Here is a 22830-nt window from a genome sequence, read left to right as displayed (position 1 = left end):
ATACTAATAGCATTTCTGAAAAATGCTGCCTTGTTTCAGAACAGAAAAAAAAATATGTTGGAGATATTTCTGACTCAGCATATCATGGCGTCTTCATCAGCCTTCTCTCATTTCAACCCGATCCAGGCCACTTAGATAAGGACTGCTCCAACATCAAACGTCCCTCAGCACTGCAGTCCGTCTGCCTGCCAGCTCCCTGTCCTCATCTCTCCCTCTGCCCGAAGATATCTTTGAATGAACACTCCCACTCACAGTCCTTTTTAAAAGATCTCTATGTCAATCAAGGACAATACCTCCCCTTGGAGATCATTCCACTGAAATGGCACATGATTTCATTGTTGGAGAGCAAAAAGATACATTTCTCCATGGATTCCTGCTTCACACAATGACTTACTTTCAGTGAAATGGATCTTTGCATTTTTATCACCCAGCACAAACCCAGCCTGCACGTTTACTTTCCCATTGAGAAAGAGCATCATACATTTTTCAAATTTGGCTTCAGGTTATTTCCACATAGACTAATTTGCATTAAATGTTGTTAAGGGTTTCATTTATGTTAACTGTGGTTGGATTAGTATGTTAATATACATTAGTATTATGTGTAGTGCAGACCAGTCCATTTAAATACCATCATGAAATAATATACAATTTTGAGCATGAGCTCTGTGCAGTTTCAATCATGTACCTTGTCCATTGGCAATCGTGCCTTGTGCATTGGCATTTCTGCGTTTCTGTCTGAGACTCACATTCTTGAGTCCAGAACTGATTTTCTGGCCCTGATTCCCCATTGCAGTTCAAACGCACCCTAACATGTGTATGCTAAAATTCTGAGCTCCTAAAGCTACTCTTACAGGTCTCACCAGAATTCATCAAACAATTGGTCAGCAGAGAATTGGTATGCCTTTGACAAGCCTTGACTTCTTTTACTAATGAAGTCCAGGGGACATTCCATTCTTAGATCACAAAGTCTTCTTACTATTTTTATCTCAGTTGAATTTGTTCAGTGATATTCTTGAGGACTTCTAAATATTTTTGAATAAGATATTTATTTGATGAAATTTTAATATTTGGCTAAAGGCACAGGGGCAAGAATTGTACACTTTGTCTTTTATTAATTCAGATAACATTAAGATTTGTTTCCAAAAGTGCACAAAGTGCATTTAATTCAATAGACTGCAATAGCCTGTGTGATGCCCAAAATGTGGCAGTGGCTGTCTTGCCCTCTTCTGCCTCTTATAGGTGCACATTTTCATAATGTATCCTCTTGTTTGCTTCTGCAAGATCAGAAAAGTTAAATGTCCATTTCCTTACTTAGACTCCGAAGAATTGCCATCTGGCCAGGGTGTAAAGCCCTGGCAATTTGATGTGTATTAAAGCATACAGTGTTGCAGGTAATTCCATTTCCAAAAGGGTAATCTGCTAACCAAATTCCCCTTCTGCTGCAACTCAATTCCAAAAGCATAGTGTGTCTCTCAGTCCGGCTGCATCAGTATTCTGATTTGTAGGGCATGCTCTACCCATGACACAGAGTATGTTAAAAAGTCACAGCTGCACATTTGACAGGTGCAGTCACAGCCACGATTCTGCCGTACAAGGCCTGTATTTAAGTTATGCACCCCTGTACCAAAACTATGATGATCATAAATAGGCTGTGGTGGTGGCAGGATAAACTAAAGCTATACCTGAGTTTAGGAATAGTGTGTGGAAATACTTATGATCTGGGCTGCCAGATCCCAATTGATATTTCACGTGTCAGCTCCTGTGAATCAGCTCTGCTATGGAAGGTGATATGTATTTTTATCCGCTGTGTGGAGACTTCCAAATGGCAGGACAGGAACCTGGTGGGTTTGACATCAGAGGGACAAAGTCCCCTCCTTTCAAGAGCAGGGATTGGACCACTAAGGCAGGCTAGCATTAGTCCAATCACCTGAGCACCTTTACCTTTAAAAGGAAGGGGTCTCCCACCCCTTCATCACATTCTCTCCAGGTTCCAGATTCTCCCAGATCCTATCAAGACCCGCAGATTCGCTCTGTGAAAACTCACTTGACTTACCTTGTAATGTAATGTAATTTAATATAATTTGTAAATCACAAAGGACCAAGGCCACAAGAGCATCTGGGTGCTAACCACCAGAAGAGAAAAGTTCACCAAAGAGGGAAAAAGAGCTGACTAAAACAGAAACAATTTCATCACCCTTCTGAAAACCCAGATGGTCCAGGATCTCTCTCAGGGATGTGGAAAGGGGATTTCAGAGTGGGGGCCAACACCGAACACCGAAAATGATCGGCCACCAGCCAGGGCATTGGGGAACGGGTAACTTCTAGCAAATCTGCCGAAGTTGACTGCAGAGTGCGTCTTGGGAGATAGCAAATGAGTTTAGACTGAAAGAAATGTTGTACTTTCCAAAGCCCAAAGCCGGAGGTTAAGAAGGAGCCATTCAAGACAAATGGAAGATTTGTCCTCTACCCACTACCAGGGCACATTGGGAGTGACCTTTACCGTGGACCAGGACCTAGCACTCTGCACCAAAATCTCCTGATCAGATCCTGAAAGCAATTATAATGTCTGAGTACCATTGAGTGGGCCTCACAGCAGCCAGAGGGCCAGACCAACTAAAGCTTCCTGTTCTACCACAGCAAAAGGGTCCCTCTATGGTCACCGCACCTTGAATGAGAGGGACAAAGCCGGTACTGGTTTTTGCTCTTCACCACCAAGTTTAACAATTTCTTACACATCGAACCAGCTCGATGCGCATTGTGCCCTTGCAAAGCACATCAGCTTTTAAGCCTGTATTTACTACTCGGCACCAGGACACAATCCCATTCACTGGTGAGTCACACAGTGACTCTGACCATGGGTTAAAACCATGGCTTGACCAGCAAGGCCACGAGCATTGCCTAATGGACTCATACATCGAAGCCCCAATATCACCACTACGGCAACAGTCACCCACCGGATAGAACCGTCGAAGTGTCACTCATTGACCCCTACCAGAACCTAAATCCCAACTTATCCTAGCCCAACTGATAAATTATCCTAGGACTGCTCCACCCTCTTCCTTCCCACTCCCCCAAAATGACCTTTTTAAGTCCCACCATCTACGTTATAAAAATTGACAAAATAAAACACAAACTACTCTAAAAGGTCACAGCATCTTATGTGATCTATTTTATGCAGTTTGCGTTTGTGTTGCTGAAATGCATTTCCAAAAATTCATTTCTTTCTAGCAGCTGGTAGTGTGGATATAGCATGATGATTAAAAAGGGAAGTTTTATATGTTTTTATTCATAGATACATATTTATGTAATAGGGAGTCCTTACAAGGACTGTTTTGGGGCACACTGACTGTAATATTTCAGCACATCCAGAGCACTGCTTAGATGTTATACTTTGTTTTACTCTGAAAATTTGTCAAACTCTGCAGTTCCCTCATGAGATCCATTTGAAGGTTTCAAAAACAAATTCCACGTGCCTCTGTGCACTTTCCTTAGATGCTGTATTAATGCATACTGCTAATCTTCCCGGGTCACCATCCTCAAAATATTACACAATTTCTTCCACATCACTGTTTGATGTCAAATCAAAATCACCTATTACTCTGGAATCTTCTGAAAAAGATTCAGGACTTGAGAAATCAGTGGAGAAGAGTTGTATGTGGCTTCTTCAGTATTCCATGAACATCCACTCAAATATCAAATGTTCACTGTTTAACCACAAAACTGCTTGGCACAGGTCACTCTCAAATACAACAACATGTTACATAATATATCTTAAATCAACCAATCACACAAAGGTTTACATCACCAATGTATAGATGCAGCTACCCAAGAACCATTAAATCCATGGCTGCATGAGCCCATAATAAATGTACATCCCATTGTCTTAGGGCTAGCAACTGCTATGTTTGCTGTGCTGAAACTGGTGGTGCCATAGCCAAGCATACGACCAGCAGTTGTTGCTGCGATTAACCGCATGCATGGTTCATCCAATAGCATTGTCTGTAATGGTAGCCGCGGTTATGAAGAAAAAAGAAAATTGTTTACATATGTTTATATGTGTGTATTCACTATTCTGTGTGCGTTGTATGTTGAAATATATACAGTGTAAGAGACAGAAGCATGAATAGTATCTGTAGTGATAGGATGGGTGGGTGTGGGTCAAGAGGGTGGGGTGGCATGGTAGGGTAGAGAGGGCATGAGTAGAGTGTGTGAATGAGGAAAAAGATGGTGGGGCTACAATGTTGGAACAAAAGATTTGAGTAGGGTGAGTAGGTGGCGTAGTCAGGTTTTGGTAAGGTGGATGAAGATAAAAAGAGTGGGGCTATAGTGGGTGATTGGGGTAGACAGGGTGGGGATAGGTTGTGTGGATGTAGAAAAGGTGGGGTATAGTAGTTGTGCAGAGGAAACTACACTAGCCATGGCCACAAATATATGTCCACAGTGATTATGTAATGAATATGAACAATGTCAATATAATACTATGGCTATTAGGCTTGTAATTTGCATTTAGCATATTAGGTATGATGATAACTATATAATTTGGACTTTTCTTTCTGAAAATACTCATACAATACAATACAGTTATTTACAGTTGGTCACATTTGTGAAATTGTTTGGACCTTCATAAGTAGTACATTGTATGCACTGTCTTTGGTACAACATGTGTGCGTAGTACACTGTTGTTATCTTCACATATAATAATCATTGGGTCATTGTGGGAAAACTCCAAGGTGGATTGAAAAAACCCATACAAGAAAATCCATAGTATACATTAACAGGATCTACTTGCGAAGAACCACTGATCCCAAAAGAAGGGTCTGGGTAGGGGGTAGAGAGACTGTGGGTACGATGTATGGATGGGGTAAGAGAAAGTGGGGGTACAATCGTGGTAGAAAATGTAGAGTAGGTTGATTGGATGGAGATAATCAGGGTTAGGTAACTTGGGCATGGATTTATACTCCAAGAAGCAAATTGGTATAAATAGAAGTGCTGATAGTTGGAAGTACTTCCTTCTGAATGAGCACCGTTACCAAAAGGAGGATAAGGAGGTGCAGTGCTAATTGGGAAGTAGCTGTGTCTCAACATCAGAATTCCAGAGAAAGTTTAGGACAAGTGAAAGCGAATAAACCTTTAACCAGCAAGGTTATCCCAAAAAAGCTCTGTGCCATAAAAAAAACTTCTGACAGTTGGATATTTTTCTTATGAAGTAACGCCATACTCTGGAGGAGGTAAAGGAAATGCAGTGCACCTTTTGAAAAACGCTTCTGCATTGTGGACCATCAACCATCACATTACAGAGTTTGGACATTAACCACCTAGAAAGTGTATATTGGCATGATGTGGATGACAACTACAGAAAAGCCCATAAACTGGACAAATTGAAAACGCATGGTGCTCATTCACTACTTCAACATCGTTCTGCAGCTGCATCTACTTCTGTTGCACCTCCTTCATCATCACCTCCAGCTACCATTTCTTCTGCAGCTCCCTCAAAATCAGCTCAAGCAACCACCATTCAAAGCACAACTTCTTCAAGGGGTGCACAAAACCCTTCTGCTAGTATTTTAACGTCACCAAACTGCTATCCCTTTAAAATAAATATGCCCATATAGTACAGCAATATTCAGCGACAAAAAAAGAGTTGCTTCATATAGCTTACACACACATACACTGCAAATAAACCTTGTCAGATGTAAATATTGACTGAAACGTTCACAACAGCCACAGACTCAGCATGCGCAAACTGTGAGTTCTTCAATCAAAATGGCAAAACTCTGCAAAATTGTGTCTATTACACTTTCCAAAATCAATGGCACAAAAAGAGGGCTATAGTAATGTACCTATCACAGACAAGTACATAATTACAAAAGTAACATCAACCAATTGCAAACACCAAAGCACATATCAAACCTTTTTTTTCTAACCATACTTTCTGGATGTGGCTATTCCACCCACGGCTATAATCACCCTCTCATAGCTGTGGCTACACGTACATTGTTTACATGCTCAAAAATACACATTGCCTACCTTTCAGAGTTCAAATTACACAAGGGTAGAGATAAGGGAATGATATAAGAAATACATGTAGAATTGTGTCCTCTGACATCAACAAAAAATGATGACTATTGCACAGAAATGTATGGCTTAATACCCATTGCTATAATACGTAGTTGTGTGTACATTTAAAGCCAATCTACTGGCGGGCAACATTAATGTACCTACCTACACCTGGCATAGTGCTGAATAACCACGCATATATAGGCAACCAATGAAAGCGTTTGTTCATGTTTTTCACAGTCACGGCTATCAAAACAAATTGTGATAACAAAATACTTTTTTACCCCAATTCCCTCATTAAGTGTCCCAGCATCAATGCCTGCTCCCCCCACTGCTCCGATGGCCTCCTAACCTGCTCTCTCTAATTCCCCATATATCACTCATTATTCCAGTGATGCAGTTTTGGTCAAAATGTCAGTCACCTGCGAGTATACCCCAGTTTAAAGCCTGTGCAATGTTCTATACATACGCGTAAGAAAACAACCAATGAACATGCTTGCTTCGGTTTGTTATAGCTGCGGGTACCTGGAAAAACAGTGAGGAAATAAAATGGTGTTCTTGCTCTCCCAACATCTATGATGGCTTCCCCCACTCGCCTGATGGCCTCCTCACCTCCCCTGCCCTCTCTCATCTCCTCTGTAACACTCATTGTTTCTGTGATGTAGTTTCTATCAAAATGTCGTCTAGCCCCGGGTATACCTAAGGTTACAGTCGGCACGATGTTACAAAAATGGCCCTTGTGTATAAAAACAACCAATAAAACTGCTTGCTACTATTTGTTATATCCACTTTCTTGCTTTCCCAGACCCTCACAAAGTGTCCCCAACATCCATGCCAGCTCCCCCCAGGCACCTGATGGCCTCTTAACCTCCCCTGCCCTCTCCCATTTCCCCCACAACACTCACTGTTTCTGTGACGCAATTTCAGTAGAGATGTCGGGTAGCCCCAGCTAATCTGTCTGATAACCGAGGTTACAGAAAAGCATTGTGTTGCAAACTCAGTCCCAAGACTCCTACCAACACCCAAATGTCACTTTGTGTCCTCTAAATTTCCCCCACCTCTGGACTGTTGGCATGTGCATGTTATTTTAACTGCAAATAGCTTTGTTTCTTTCATTTCAGTTTCTGGTACCCTCCGCAATAGCCACGGCTAACTCTTGCTTCGAGAAATAAAAGACGGCAGCTGCTTCATTTATAAACACTTGTTATCTTGGTAATGTACCTGAGATATAGCTATCTAGTTCGGAGAAGGGTCACCGCCTTGTCCATCACATATTTTAAAAATCACTGCATGGAATATCCCCAAACCCAAAAAGTCAATGCTTCATGCCCAAGTTGATTTGTACCTGGTCCAAATCCGTGCAACGGTTTGGGTTGTGGGATGTATCACAAATTGACTTTTATTTCCTATGGGAAAATAAATGGCCACAACCTTTTATTTTTTAATGAATCTTTACCAGTCTGAAACTTCCTTGTCCTCACAATATCGACCAAATCGTTTGCACAAGGCAACAGTTATTAGCTATTCATTTTTTTCTGTTTCCTATGGGAGTTCAACTCACCTTAATGATAGGGCAGCGCCCGCTGCACTTTGATAATATGCCTATATATGATTTAAAAATCTTCCCAGTGCTCTTGCAGAGACCATGGGGGTCATTACGAGTGCGGCAGTAAGGGGTTAAAGGCACCGCTAAGGCTGCCGGTGCCGTTAACCCCTTACTGCTGCATTCGGAGGTCCCTTAGCGGGTCCAACTAAGGCCAGCTGGTAAAACCAGCCGTCCTTAGCGGGAGCCGCTAAGGGACCAGGGAGCTCATAACGAGCCCATAATTTAAAGGCCCATTATTAGCTCCCTCCCCATTCCCATTGATCCCTATGGGAGCTTGAATGGGAATGGGGAATGGTTTTCTGAAGAACCCGGACACGAGTTTGGAGGCAGCCATGGCGCTAATAGCACCATGGCTGCCTCCAAACTCGTAATGACCCCCATTTCTTTGCCTTTTGCTAAATTGCATTCTGGTATTTGTAGTCTCCCAGTCAAGATGGTGGGAATAATGCCACAATTGCACACTTTTTGCCTAACATAGTTCTATAAGGATTATAAGGATTTATATATTTGAGTGATACTATAGTATGTGTACATTTCAAGTTATCTTTATATTTATGCGTATATTCATGGTTACCAACTTTCTATATTGATATGGGGGCAAAAGTACCTGGGCATATTTTATTCTTGTAGCCTGTCCCTTTTTTGCTTTTCTGTGCTGGTTAAATGCAGTTAGTTGGGGTTGTGTGATGTATCACAAAAGTTACCATGAGACCGACCATAAAACAAGGGACTTGTCTCGGGAGTATATCTCAGAGGCAATGTGCTCACCTTGGCAGCAGGACGACACAGAGCAACACAGGTTCGAGCCCTGAGTCCGCGCTTAGAAACCTGTTGGTATTAAGCGCGTTATAAATAACCTATCATATCATATCATGCTGCTTAACCAAAAGTGTAGGGTTCTTGGCAAATATATTGATATCACTGTGCATTGCCTAAAAGAATTGTGTGTATTCAAAGCTTGTCTCTTTTATTTCCATCTAGATTTCACTGCCGTACCGACAAATATCGAGAGAGATGGATAGGAAACCACAGAAGGAATCAGAAGCTGCATTAAAGGCAGCACATTTGGAGGGCTGTCAGGGAGGAAGGAAGCAGATCGGGGTGTGGACTAGATAAATGGAGGGTAGGAGACATTTTGTTTAGATTGGATTGCACCATGATCAACACGATCAAGGATGTTCACATTGAGAAGGAGAAGGGGAAGTTTAATGAACGAAGGGCAGGAAGTGTAGACTACAGGTCAGTGATGTCAAATGAAGATACACAGAGGACGTTGCAGGAGGAAGAGGGGACACAGGGATGAATTAGAGGATGAAGAAGAGATGCTGGTAACTACCCCAATGGTAGAGAGCTTATGGGGTCTGCAGTTGAGGAACAGATTTTGGCGAGCAGCAGTGGCAAGGGAAAAGGCGAGTGACAACAAGAAGGGGAGAAAGGGAGTGGGCACATAGTTGCCAATATTGCATAAGGGCCTGTGAGGGCTCAGTATACACCTTGGGCTGAGTTGGAAAAACACAACAACCTTATCAAAGTCACTCAATGCAGGGGCTGGCAAACAGATTTATGCTTTTGAAAAACACACATACGGTAAATCTTTAGCAGTGGAAGACAAAAAGTTTGCTGGTAGCAATTGTGGGGGTTCAGGCAGGGGGTGTTGGGTTAAGGCTGGATACCCAGGCGTAAAGATAGATGATGGCGTACATGATGGGGCACACCTTAACCACAACCGAGTGCCGGTGTGGGCCGCACATTGGTGGGCATTACCAGACACACCGGATTGCAGTCCATGGGGGATAATGAAGACCCTGCTCAATACATTTTGAAAATACAGGAGATGTAGAGGGCAATATAGGAAAGAAACAATAAATCTTCATGGTTGATACAGTGCCACTAAATCATGCATTAGTGAAATAAAATTCCCATTATCAGGTGAAACTCTCAACACACAGGGCTTCTTCTCTGGGGCTGTGGCAACACTTCCTTTCACAAAAGAAGAACCCATCCAAATAGCAGGCAAAGTGGTGTGTGCACCTTTATTATATTCAGAATCCTCCCCAGTAAATGTGTTAGGGGAGTGTGACATCTTCACATCTTGACATCTTGAACAAACTTAATATGACCCTGCCACTCTGAAACGTGAGGAGAACCATCTCCAGTTCTGGAAGCACCTCAAGGCCTTCCTCTTTGCTTCTGCCTTCTCCCCTCCGCTCCCCTGCTGATTTACTCTCAGCACCTTGCATCTGGCCTACCCATTGTCTTCCGGGCCCAAGTACCTGCTCACCCTGCCACCCACCTGCATTGCATCTGGTCATTCCCATGCACTGGGGTCTGTATCTGTATTCATACAGGCCCCCCAGCCTGCTTTTTTTGTCCTGCGCTTATCAGACATACCCTGTCTGCCACCTCAAACCTAGCACCTGCCACTTGCTGACTGCACCTCCACTGTTTGTGTCTTTTATTATTTTGTTATCTTATTATTTATCTGTTTGGTTTTGCTCTGCACTTTCCAATTTTCCCCCCTTCCATTCATTTTCCCCTTTCCCTCTACCCTGCACTTGTGTTCTCAATGTAACTGGGCCTAGTAAGATCCTTGTTTTTGTTATCCCTTGTACCCCTCCCTTGCCTTGTCATGCTCTGAAACACTTGTGTATGAGCGTGATACAAATGAAATATCATATCATATATCATATCATCTCTTTTACAGATCGAGGAATACTATGTGGTACCCCGGGTATGTGTGCTGTGAGAGCCAGGATGATAATCTATGCCAAAGGAGGAGAGGTCGTGGTTTGCAGAGTTCCTGTTCACCCCAATATGTTTGTGAATGGGATAACAGGTCTTAATTAATGCAGTGTACCAGGTCAGAAATGTGTGTTGGCGGATGCCATCTGATTTGATTTTTAGACCTATTGTATCCCTGGAGCTTGGGGCAGGGACAGTCATTTCACTGGACTTGGAATGATTGATGGTGTCAGAGAAGAGTAGTGTGGCAATTGGTGTGGGTGGTGAACCATATTGTGCATTGCGCCAACCGTACACTTGAAAGAAGTAACATAAACAGAATTGTTGAGGAGAGGGTTGATGATGGAGAAATGGTGATGGCTATTGGCATACCCTGTGACTTAATGGTGCAATCCCTTAAAGTACAGTGTCCCATGATGGTCCTTGTAAAAGCCCCCCTTTTACTGAAAATAACCAAGCACATGTTCCTGAGAAGTTATGAACCACCAGTGATCACGATGTAAGCCTCTTACACGGAGTGGCACATTTAAATCACACTCAAAAAGGTGAAGTGTTGCCCTGGGTGAGACAATATCCCCTGTCCAAAGAAGCAGAAGAGGGGATAAGAGACACCATTTCCATATGTCAATCATGCCATCCTGCTCAACCGTCTCCGTGATAACCTGGGTATCACTGGTCAGGCTCTGGCGTGGCTGACCTCTTTCCTCTCCAATCGACCCTCCCAGGTCCAACTGGGGACCTTCCTCTCTGACATCTTTTTCTCTACCTGTGGTGTCCCCCAGGGATCTAAACTCTCTCCCTGGCTTTTCAACCAGTACCTGGCACTTCTTGCCCACTGCATCGCCGCCCTCTGCCCCAACGTTCAGTGCTATGCGGATGATACCCAGCTCATGTTCAGGCTACCTTCGGCCTCCTCTTCTCCTTCCCTCATCTCTGACTGTCTTTCTGCTATCCAGGAATGGTGTGCCGCCAATGACCTCTGCCTTAATGCCAGTAAGACTGAGATTCTACTCATCGGCACACCCACTCCCTCCAGCTCTCTGGCCAGCCTCTCTTGGCCCTCTTCCTGCTCCTACCTGCAAGGCAAAAAACCTCGGGGTCATCTTCAACTCCACGCTCTCTTTCTCTCCTCACATATCTGACGTCTCTAAGAAGTCACACTACTAGCTATACCTCCTCAGAGGTATCCTTCCTTTCCTCTCCTTCCCCCAGAAGCTCGCTGTCTCTAGAGCCCTGGTTCTCTCGAAGCTGGATTACTGCCCTGGTTCTCTCGAAGCTGGATTACTGTAACAGCCTCTACCTAAATCTGCATGCCTCTACTCTCCGCCCTTTGCAACTCATCCAGAACAGGACTGCGAGACTTGCCCTTGGCCTCAAGCCCTGGGACCATATCTCTCCAGGACTGAAATCACTACACTGGCTCCCAGTGGCTGCGAGGATTAAGTTCAAAACCCTCTGCATTGTCCACAAGCCCTTCTGGGGCCTTGGGCCAAAATACCTTCAACTCTCTCTTCCTAAATACCTTCCTTCTCGAGCTCTTCGCTCATCCGCCTCCAACTCCCTCAGGGTCAGCCACTTCTCCAAGCAACGAGTTGGGGGTAGATCTCTCTCCGCAGCAGGGGCCTCCCTCTGGAATAGCCTTCCTGCCTCCCTGAAACTTGAGGAGAACCATCTCCGGTTCCGGAAGCACCTCAAAAACCTTCCTCTTTGCCTCCGCTTTCTCTCCCCCTCTGCCCTGCTAAAATTGCTGAAACTGCACTGAATCTGCAACTGGGCCACTCACCGAACTTGGTCCTTGGCCCAGCCACTCTCCTCTGCTCTGCCTCACTGGCAACCCCTGCACTGTGGGACTGTCTCTGTATCCCTACAGCCCCCCTTCCCAGCACTTGTCTGCACTTACCTTGCACTTGCCACCTGTTGGCCCTTATTACTTATTTTGTTATTCTACTAACCCTGTACTGCACATCCCCTCTCCCTTTCCCCCTTGCACTTTTCCCTCCCCCCTATCCTTGCACTTGCGCGATCTGAATGACACCTGGCCTAGTAGGATCGTTGTCTGTCTCCCCTTGTTCCCCCCCCCTGCCTTGTCGCGCCTTGAAACACTTGTGTATAGGCGCGTTATAAATGCCATATCATATCATAGCATATACTCCTAAATCAAGGGATTATTGTGTCCTCAAGCTCTCCATGCAACTAAGCTATATACACGATAAAAAAGGCAAAGCAGTCAAGTTGGAGAATGATACAAGATCTCTGCCCCTTGAATGACATTGTACAGGTGGAATTGCTGGTACTTCCTAACCCTACAACCATTCTGTGCAGCATCGCAAAGCAAGCAACACATTTCACTGTTGTAGAAATAATGAATGCCTTCTTTTCATACCCCTACACCCAGATTCCCAATATGTCACTGCTTTTTTGTTCAGGGGACAGCGGTATGAGCACACACGATTACTCCAGGGGTCTTGGGAATCCCCTAGAATCTCTAACAGAATACTACATGCATATTAGGGAAACATACAGGTACCCAGCACTAGCATTCAATATATGACAATGTGTTAGTATGCAGTGATAATGAACAACAGTGCCTAAGGGACTCTCTCACGCTCTTACAGCTGTTAGCACATAAGGGGTACAAACTGGATAATGCTAAGCTACAGTACTGCCTCCAGGAGGTTCTTTACTTAGACCAATTGAGATACGTCCATGTGAAGAAAATAACACCAGTACACACGGTATCAGTGTGCAGAGCTATGAAATAGTGAATTGTGTAACTAAATTGCCAATTAGAGTCTTTGTACCCGATGACGGAAGAAGAATATCCCCACGTGTGAGGAGATGGACAGAAGATGCTGAGATCAATCGCCTGCCATCCCGTATGGTGCAGGCTATATGTGTATAGGGTCGCACCAAACAGCTACACAGATCTGTAACCTATGCAATGTGCGTCACTTGTGACAGTGTATTTTCAAAACCCATTGTGTATGCTGTTTTTGTCAGAGCGCTCCATGGCAGCATAGTTCTTTGCTGGCATGTACTTGTATTTTTGTGAGATTAAACCTTGTTCTCCTTGAAAGAGGTGTGCTGGGTCTTTTTGGCAAGTGGGTTGTATTTTCTCTGGTGTGTGCATTGAATGCTTACTCCACAAGAATCACAGCAAAACATCTGAGTATTGGCGTAAATAGCCCAGCAGCACAAAAATAACATTTGTTGATGTGACAAATTCATGCCACGTCAACCCGATATCTTGCTACTGAACACCCATACTTCTTCCTAATTTTCAATGCTTTGCCACATAGGTTGTGCTACCACAACCATGCACCACAAAATCAAAAATAAGCATGTGTGTAGAGAGATGAGAGATGCCACACCCCTGCGAAAAGGTGAGAGATACCTCATAAATCGAGGCTGCACCCTCAATGAAAATGCATTGGCCCCCTCGGAAGCTAAGGCGACACCCCTGCAAAAACGCGAGACGAGAGCTACCTCGTAAGTCAAGGGCACCCCCCCCAATGAAAGCATGCAGGCTCCCTCATAATCTAAGGTGGCAACTCAAACGAAAATGCCTGGGCTCCCTCATAAGATAAGGCAGCACCCCTGAAGATCTGAAGAGCCTCCATGTAAGTCCAGGCTCAAACCCCAATGGAAATGAGCAGACCCCCTCGTAATCTAATGGGGCACCCCCAATGAAAACTCGCGGGCTGCCTCACATGTTAAGGTACCCCTGCAAAACTGAAAGTCCACCGCCCTATACCCTAGGCCCCCAATCTGCAGGCATACAGGCAAAACCCTATTGCACATCAACCCCTCTACTCCAGACACCACCAACAAGCCCTGTTCACCACTGATACCACCCCAGGCAGCGACCTCAAGTACAGACACCACCCACCAGCCCCCTTCAGCTCTGACACAACCCCAGGCAGCCCCCTCAAACCCAGGCACCGCCCACCAGCCCCGTTCACCTCTGACACTACCCTGGACAACCCCTTTACGTCTGACACTACCCCAGGCAGCCCAATTCACCTCTGACACTACCCTAGACAGCCCCAATTCCAGATACCACACACCAGAACCCCCCACCTCTGACTCTACCCCAGGAAGCCCTCTCAAGTCATGACACCACCTACCTGCCCCCTTCACCTCCGACACTACCCCAGGCAGCCTCCTTCAACTAGAACACTACCCTGGCAGCCCCCACAGGTCCAGTCACCCCAAACAAGTACCTTAGCCACCTGAAAGGCACATAACCAGTGCTCCACACAGCTGCCAAATATATAAAACGTTCATCGTACGGAGCAATATCTTTTAAGATCTGCAAACATCAATGTTGTAACAAGGCAATCTTGGCCTGATCCCTCTGCTACTGAATTAGCCCTCTACCCTATTACTTGCAGATTCTGAAGCTCCTAGAAAGTGTGAAATGGCAGATGGTGTGCAATGAAAGACTCAATATCATATCATAACAGGACATTTCAGAGTGTGGGCCAGTACTCTGGATGGCACAAGTATCTTCAGTAGCTGAGAGCAACAGGGGTGAAAATATAATGTTGGTTCAACCAAAGTTAGTAAGCTATACTAGAAACTCTGGTGCACTGAGTGGCCGGAGAGACTGTCTGCCTGTCAAATCAAGTGATTGGAGACTGGGGGAGGGCCAGTGCAGCAATCATGCAAAGATATGTGACAGTATTGAAGCCACTAGCAGAGAAGCACAAGGGTACACCAACTTGTCCCGACACTTATTAAAACTGTCCTATTGAAAGGGCGAAACATAATCACTGATAAGCACTCCAATTTTTGCAGTTGAATTCAGGGTGAGATCGCATTATTTGCCCAGGATCACACGCTTATGCTAAACAGCGAAGCAGGGATTTTAACCCACTCTCCAATTTAGGCACGACCACCTTCTTCCACCCTTTACTTGGGAAGAAATAATAAAGTTTTGGGAGTTGAGGCCTACAATAATACTGTCTTGTCGAGTTTACTTGCAAAATATACAAATTCCATAATAAAGCATCATAACAACATAAATCCTCATAGCAGCATATTGAGATACAATAATATCAGAGTACCTTTATTTTCCACATCCTGAATGGAAAACTATAAGATCCAAAATGCAAACTATCTATTTACCCACTTTATTTTCAGCGCTTTAAGACGCACAATAAAAGAAGTTGTGTAGTAAACTTACTTAGGCTTGGAGATTCGTCACAAACCTCCAGCGTGTTATGTATGGTTTTAAGAAAATTCACATCGGACATTAACGCAAACATTACTTTTTTAGCAAATCAAGCTATTAGACATTATGGGTATGAAGAAATATTTCAAATGGTGCTTTACTGTGTTGCTTGCTTTAAGTGTCACAGATTTGCAAGGTGACTGGTGATTAGCTCAATGACGTTGCATCTGCAGTGCCTTGTATAGTTTCACTTCAGACTGTATCTCCAGACACACACTGCGTACCCCTCAGCTCCTCTGAAGTGCTTGCTTGCTTGGAGGAATCTCTCAACACCGCTGCCCAGGTCTCCTTTGCATGCAGTGCCACTGCCAATCCAAAACGTTTGTGCATCGGCTGGCACAAGATTGCCAGAGGTAGATGCTAGCCGCACCACGGTAGGGGCCCTCAGGCCTACTCCCAAATCGCCTCTGCAGGGACCCACGGTTTTGGCACGTACATTGTCTTCTTCTATCCCCTTTTGGTGAATTATTCCTCAGCTCACCTTTTGTGCTTGCTCTGGGTCAGTTCTGCCTCTTCAATGCCTGTTATGGTCATGTCCCTGCTACCAGTGCTGACCCCCCCAGAAAGCACCCAGGATCACTGTCTGTAGGCAGAAAGCCAGTCTCAATGGAGGGGGGTGCCCCACCTTTGCCGTGCCCACTCAGGACGTAGTTGATGTTGTATGGTTTTACCCTGACACCTGTTCCGATCTTTTGAGGTGATTAGTCAATTCTCCCAGAACCCCTCTGACTTTTGTGGTGTCCTGCCTCCCTCCTTGATTGAGTAGGCATCACCAGGTGGGTGTAGCTTTCTCGGATTCCATTCTATAGTGAGTGGGCTACAGCCTTGCAGTGTAGATGTCAGAAAGTCAGGCAGCAAATAATGCACCTACTAGAAGCTCCATACAATTGGGTCATACCAGTTCCATCAATCCATCTTTGGAGGATATTCTAGAGGGAGAGAGTGTAATATGCTGTAGCCTGAATGTCGTAACACAGTCCCGGAGAGCTGGACACGGTTCCTGAGTGGGTATATCCTCTAAGCGCTGGATCCCATTCATACCTTAGCCGACTTCTTTCTCAGGAGGACGCTCCTCTTAGTATGCAGATGACACTGCGTCCCGCTCTCCGGGTCAGTGAGCCCCCGCCATATGTTTCACTCTCCTGGGGTAGATTCAGAGCCTGATAGCGGTCCCGGGACAACCCGCTGCGTACCCCATCACAGAGCTGGAGCTTTTAGTCTGTCCCCAGCTTCGGACGCCGGGAGCCGGCAGCAGGAACCTTTGCCCCTCCTTTCAGTGCCACCCACAATTCTGCTCGCACACCCGTGGGTCGTGGAGCACTCTCCTCTCTGACCCTCCATATATGAAGTGCTGCAGATGTTGAGTGGGTCCTCAGCGCCCAGCGGCCTATTGTTGAATACTGGGTGAAGATTTTCGGTGGGCTGTTCTCACCGTTCCGTCAACCAATCTGAACAAGATATATAGGCCAGCCATATGTTTAGGCACCACTTCCTTCATTATTAGCTGTAATTGGGCATTTTTCCAGGGGTTTGGGGGGCATATGGAATGGGCTTAGATCCATGCAGACTGAGGAGGAAACCCGGAAATAAACACAGCATGGCTGGAAGCGCGAGCCAAAGCAGAAATGCATGCATCCAGGCCCAGGCTGTGTTTATTTCCAGGTCCTCCTCCAACCCTGACTACAGACAATCACGGGTGGTGGGCCGCGGCGCACTGTACTGGGCATGTTATTGTCCATGAACAGTTGAGTGCAAAAAAAACAAAAGAAAAAACATTTTTTGCTGTTTTTTTGCAGTGTGGCCAATGGGGGGGCCTGCATTTCTATAAGGGTGCTGTGCCCCCCCTGGCCACACCTTGGTGGTGCCCCTGGCTGCACATGTAAAACAACAACACACACACAGGCACGCCACAAGACAAATGACTTGCAACAGAGAGATATACTGGCTGAAAAGTGAACTATCAAAGTTACAGACGCACAAATTAACTGCATGAAGCATGCAATGGAACAAAATGAAAGCTGCATTGAATTAAAATGTGTTCAAGAAAAATGGGGAATAACAGTCCATGCAGTCCCGGAGGAAAACATGACATTTCAAAACAACCATACGCCTAAATAATTATGTACAGGAAAAACAGGGAAGGTAAGTCTGCAAAGTCTGGGGCAAATAATAAATACAAAAAGGAAACCTACACCTAAATAACTATATACAAAGGCAGGGGGCTAGTCCCCTCTCCAATCTCACTCAAGCTGTATACCAGGGCAGAGTCGAATGCCACAATTTCCTCCATCAGGTGGGCCTCCGTTGTTTCCTGGAGGGCTTGCAGGTTGGCCAGCATCTGTGCTTCGGCCTCCAGCAACACCCTGCAAGTGGCCTCCAAGACGGCATCCCACCTCCTTGCTCGATGCAACGCTACCTCAGCCCTGGTCATCATCACTCTAGCTTCCCTTGCCCAGCTGCCATTCATAGCACCTGAACACGGAAGACATTGAGTGCATCATTTCCACTTGGTCCTCCTGCCACACATTTTCCAACTGCCTCCTTGGGGTGGTCTGCCCTGCAACATAATGCCTCCTCCTCATTGCCACCTGTTGCTGCAGTGCCCAGTGCATGCTCCATTGGTACGCCTTCTCACCTGTTGACAATCGTTGGGGGCTTACGGCACCTGCACTGCTCTGTGGTGCCTGCTGTTCCTCCATTGCCTGTACCCCTGTCCAGGCCTGGCTAGGCACAGTGACCACCCCATCCACTGTACATGTGACTCCCACCTCGGGCGGGGATGTAAGCTCCACCAAAAGGGGTGATGTTGGTGGGACTCGTGCATATGGGGCTCTTCTGGTATGTGGTCTGGAAGGCGCCCTGGAGTACGCTGAGGAGGTGTTCACAGCCGTGAACAGCCCACGGAGCCCAGCAGGGAACAGGCCTGCTGCCAGCAAGCCCACAAAGTGGTAGAGGTCATTGTGATGATGGGCAACCATGGACTGGGCTGCAATGGCCACCTCCATCGTCAACCTGGATGACTCAAGGGTGTCTTCTGCCATGGATGGCCAATGTGATACATCACCCGGTGCCACCGCTGCTGAGGAGTCCCCTGACACTTCCACCTCCTTGGACTTACCCCCAGAAGTCACGCCCAATGGTACAGGCATACCTCAGCCACATCACTCCCTGAAGATGAGAGCATGGGAGTGTCTGGGACCGGTGCCTATGTCTGGTGAACTGAACTCCGCTTCCATGCTCCACAGCACTGCTTCCACCCTCTTCATCAGCTGACTATGGTAAAGGAGACACAAACAGCAACATCAGGATACTGCAACTAAGCTGGTGTGGCATGAACAACATTTGCAGGAACATGACATTTCCATGGAACATTCAGCAACATCCACAGTCACACACATGGACATGAGATCGACATCCAAACAGAAACAACAATGCAAGCATGATGCGAAACATTTCCATGACACATCCACATGTAAACGCAGCACAATGTGGCTAGAGCACAGACACATACTAAGATGAATCACATGCCCCTAGGGAAAGGTCAACGTGACCCAACGTGACCAAACTGTAACCTGATGCGGGACACACACAGGGGCACTGGGGTGGGCAGGGAGAAAGGTCATATGACATACGCACACGTAAAGCATGTAAACACAGAATCGGCATCCCAACGCTGTTGTCACATTGTGGACATGACATGCAGTGGAATCATTGCCTTCAGTGGCCAACCATACTTGCAAAACTCACAGCATGTCCATGCCGACACCTGCCTGAGCACCTCTCTACACCATCACATTAAACAACCTGCCTCTGCCACAATCAATCCTGCTCACATGCAACACATACATGACAAAGCCACAAGCACAATCGCATGGCATTCACACACATCACTCCGAGTGCACAAGCAGCATCATGACCGATCACATCACAGTCCCACTAACTGCAATGCCCAAAAGTGAGCACACAAAACATCAAAATGCACGTTTGACCTCCAGACTTGAGTGATGCATAGTCGCACACTGCTATTCTCACCACAACCACATGAGCAGCATGCATGCACATGACACGGTCAACACTCCTTCAACAGTCACACTTGCCATCCAGCCATGTGTCAGACACATGAAACATTGCACAGTTGTCAAACATGTACTACAACACCCAATGCACTATACAGTGCATTTCAAATCTGCACAGGTCCAATGTCCCAAATATGAAGCATTGTCTGGGGCCTGCATGTAGAGGTTTGTCACTGAGACATACATGCTGCAAAGGTAAGGGGGTCACTGCAAACATGCTAGCACATGCACAAAACACATGCAGCGTAGATCAGTACAACATATGCCTACTCACTATCCGACTCCAGGCACCCTTGCAATGCGCAGACCTGGAAATGCAGCTCCGGGTAGAACCTCGCCAGGACTCACATGTTGTTGTTCAACAACCGGCACATGCACGCACGTTGCACCTAAGGGGTTGCATCTCCCTTCAGGAACCACCAGGCCTTTACGTAGATCCTGGATTTGAGGTCCTCCCAGTGCTTGTGGACAGTCTTGTAGCAGTCAACTGACAATCCCTCCACGTTGATGGCAGCCATTATGTCCTGCCAGATCTGGAGACGTCCTTTCTTGCCATGTTGCATCATTGGGTTGAGAAGGGCATCATAATTCTCCAGGACCTTAACCACCAGAATGTCAACTTCTTTGGCAGTGAAGTTGACATCTTTCTGACTTGCTGCCATGGGGATGCTGCTCTAGTAAGAGTTAGATGGTGTGGACATGGCAACCCACAAGGCAGGTGTGGGTGGGTAGGCTGGTCCTGGATTTGGGCTGTGGAGCAGTGGTGGTGGTATGTGATGGTGGGAGTCCAACATAAGCAGCTGAGGTGGTCGCAGGGCTGGAGACAGGAGCATAGGAAATGGCTTTTAAGCAGGCACCCTGACAAAATGCCACTGGGCAGCAGACACTCACACTGGACAGGCAGGAGTAGATGTCAATGTTTGAAGTGGTACAGTAAATGCCCTTAGCACCAGGTGGTCGCAGAAGTGGTGGTGACAAACCTGCTCCACGCCCAGTTGGTTAGGAAGTGGTGGTGGCACTCCTTCTCCAGCCCCAGGTGGTCGGGGAAGTGGTGGTGACACACCTGCCCCATCCCCAGGATGACATAGCAGGCCCCAGTCCAAAGGTGGCCTGGAACCTGGATGCCAAAGGGGTTCCAGCCAGACAGGGGCAGCTCCAACCCCCCCCTGCAACTGGTGGCAACTAGAGCGGGGCCACCAGAGGAGGAACAGCTGACACTGCATGAAGAGGCCATGCACCAATTCCTCCTCATTGAGCAGGTACAAGGCGTAGGGGGCCTGCCGAATTAGGAGGACACATCAGGTGAGTGTTCATCATTGTGCCTCCTGTAATTTTCCAGTCATGCATCACCAACACCAATTGTGAATTGGGACATCTGGCAGCATTTGTGTGACAGCCCCGGGTAAAGCATGTCCTGTGATGTACAGACTCATGTCAATTGGTTATCATGCTGGCAGTAGACCGTGTGGCAGCCATTTGTGGCACATGTCATTGTGACAGGGCACATACCCCTTACGCATAAATGCTTGGCTAACAAGGATCCCATCTACCTCTGCAGCCGGCTGTCGCGCCACTCGACCGCCCGACCACGAAGAACTGCCCAGACCCACTGTCTATCGATCCCGAGGTTTAAATTGCAAAAAGCGGGGGGCTCGAGCTTCCCTGTCCTTGCCTCCAAGCTTTGGAACTCCCTCCCCGCTACAATCAGAGTTGAAGACTCATTCAACACATTCAAGGCCAAAACCAAATCCTGGCTTTTCGACCAACTTTAGACATGATAAGCATCCATGTCGTACATGCTCTGACCTGCCGACCTCCTTTCTATTCCTCTGTACACCCTATGGGTATATCCACTGCTAAGCCTTAGCGGCACCGAAACCACTGTAATATTTGTAAATAGGAACCTTGTCAATATTTCTATTATTGTTAATTTCTGTAATTTTATGTCTGTATATATGCATGCCTGTAACTTTGCACAAATTACGCCCTGATGCCTCCGGGCCTGATGGTTTTGCACGTTATAAATAAAACAAATACGAATAACCCACAGGGTACTCCCCAGGTGCATGGGAAACATGTGACATCGACCAGTAGTGTTCATTACTACTTTCTTGTTGTGTTTCACTCTGCACTGCTAGACAGGTGCATGCACACACAGTATCACTTGCACTACATGTCATGCAGAGATGCATGTTCCTTTGACACCTGCTCCTATGGGTTTCCTTGTCACGATACACATCTCAGCTGTCTGTCAATGCACATTGTCGTGCGAATAAACCTTTAACCAGCAAGGTTATCCCAAAAAAGCTCTGTGCCATAAAAAAAAAATTCTGACAGTTGGATATGTTTCTTATAAAGTAACACCATACTCTGGAGGAGGTAAAGGAAATGCAGTGCACCTTTTGAAAAACTCTTCTGCATTGTGGACCATCAACCATCACATTACAGAGTTTGGACATTAACCACCTAGAAAGTGTACATTGGCATGACGTGGATGACAACTACAGAAAAGCCCATAAACTGGACACATTGAAAATGCATGGTGCTCATTCACTACTTCAACATCGTTCTGCAGCTGCATCTACTTCTGTTGCACCCCCTTCATCATCACCTCCAGCTACCATTTCTTCTGCAGCTCCCTCGAAATCAGCTCAAGCAACCACCATTCAAAGCACAACTTCTTCAAGGGGTGCACAAAACCCTTCTGCTGTTATTTTAACGTCACCAAACTGCTATCCCTTTAAAACAAATCTGACCATATAGTACAGCAATATTCAGCGACAAATAAACAGTTACTTCATATAGCTAACACACACATACACAGCAAATAAACCTTGTTAGATGTAAATATTGACTGACACGTTCACAACAGCCACAGACTCAGGATGCGCAAACTGTGAGTTCTTCAATCAAAATGGCAAAACTCTGCACAATTGTGTCTATTACACTTTCCAAAATCAATGGCACAAAAAGAGGGCTATAGTAATGAACCTATCACAGAAAAGTACATCATTACAAAAGTAACATCAACCAATTGCAAACACCAAAGCACATATCAAACCTTTTTTTCTAACCATTCTTACTAGATGTGGCTATTCCACCCACGGATATAA

The sequence above is a fragment of the Ambystoma mexicanum genome, chromosome 2p (genome assembly GCF_040938575.1).
Source record: "Ambystoma mexicanum isolate Mex_15411 chromosome 2p, UKY_AmexF1_1, whole genome shotgun sequence".
Classification (NCBI taxonomy): domain Eukaryota; kingdom Metazoa; phylum Chordata; class Amphibia; order Caudata; family Ambystomatidae; genus Ambystoma; species Ambystoma mexicanum.
This window is presented reverse-complemented; position numbering follows the sequence as displayed.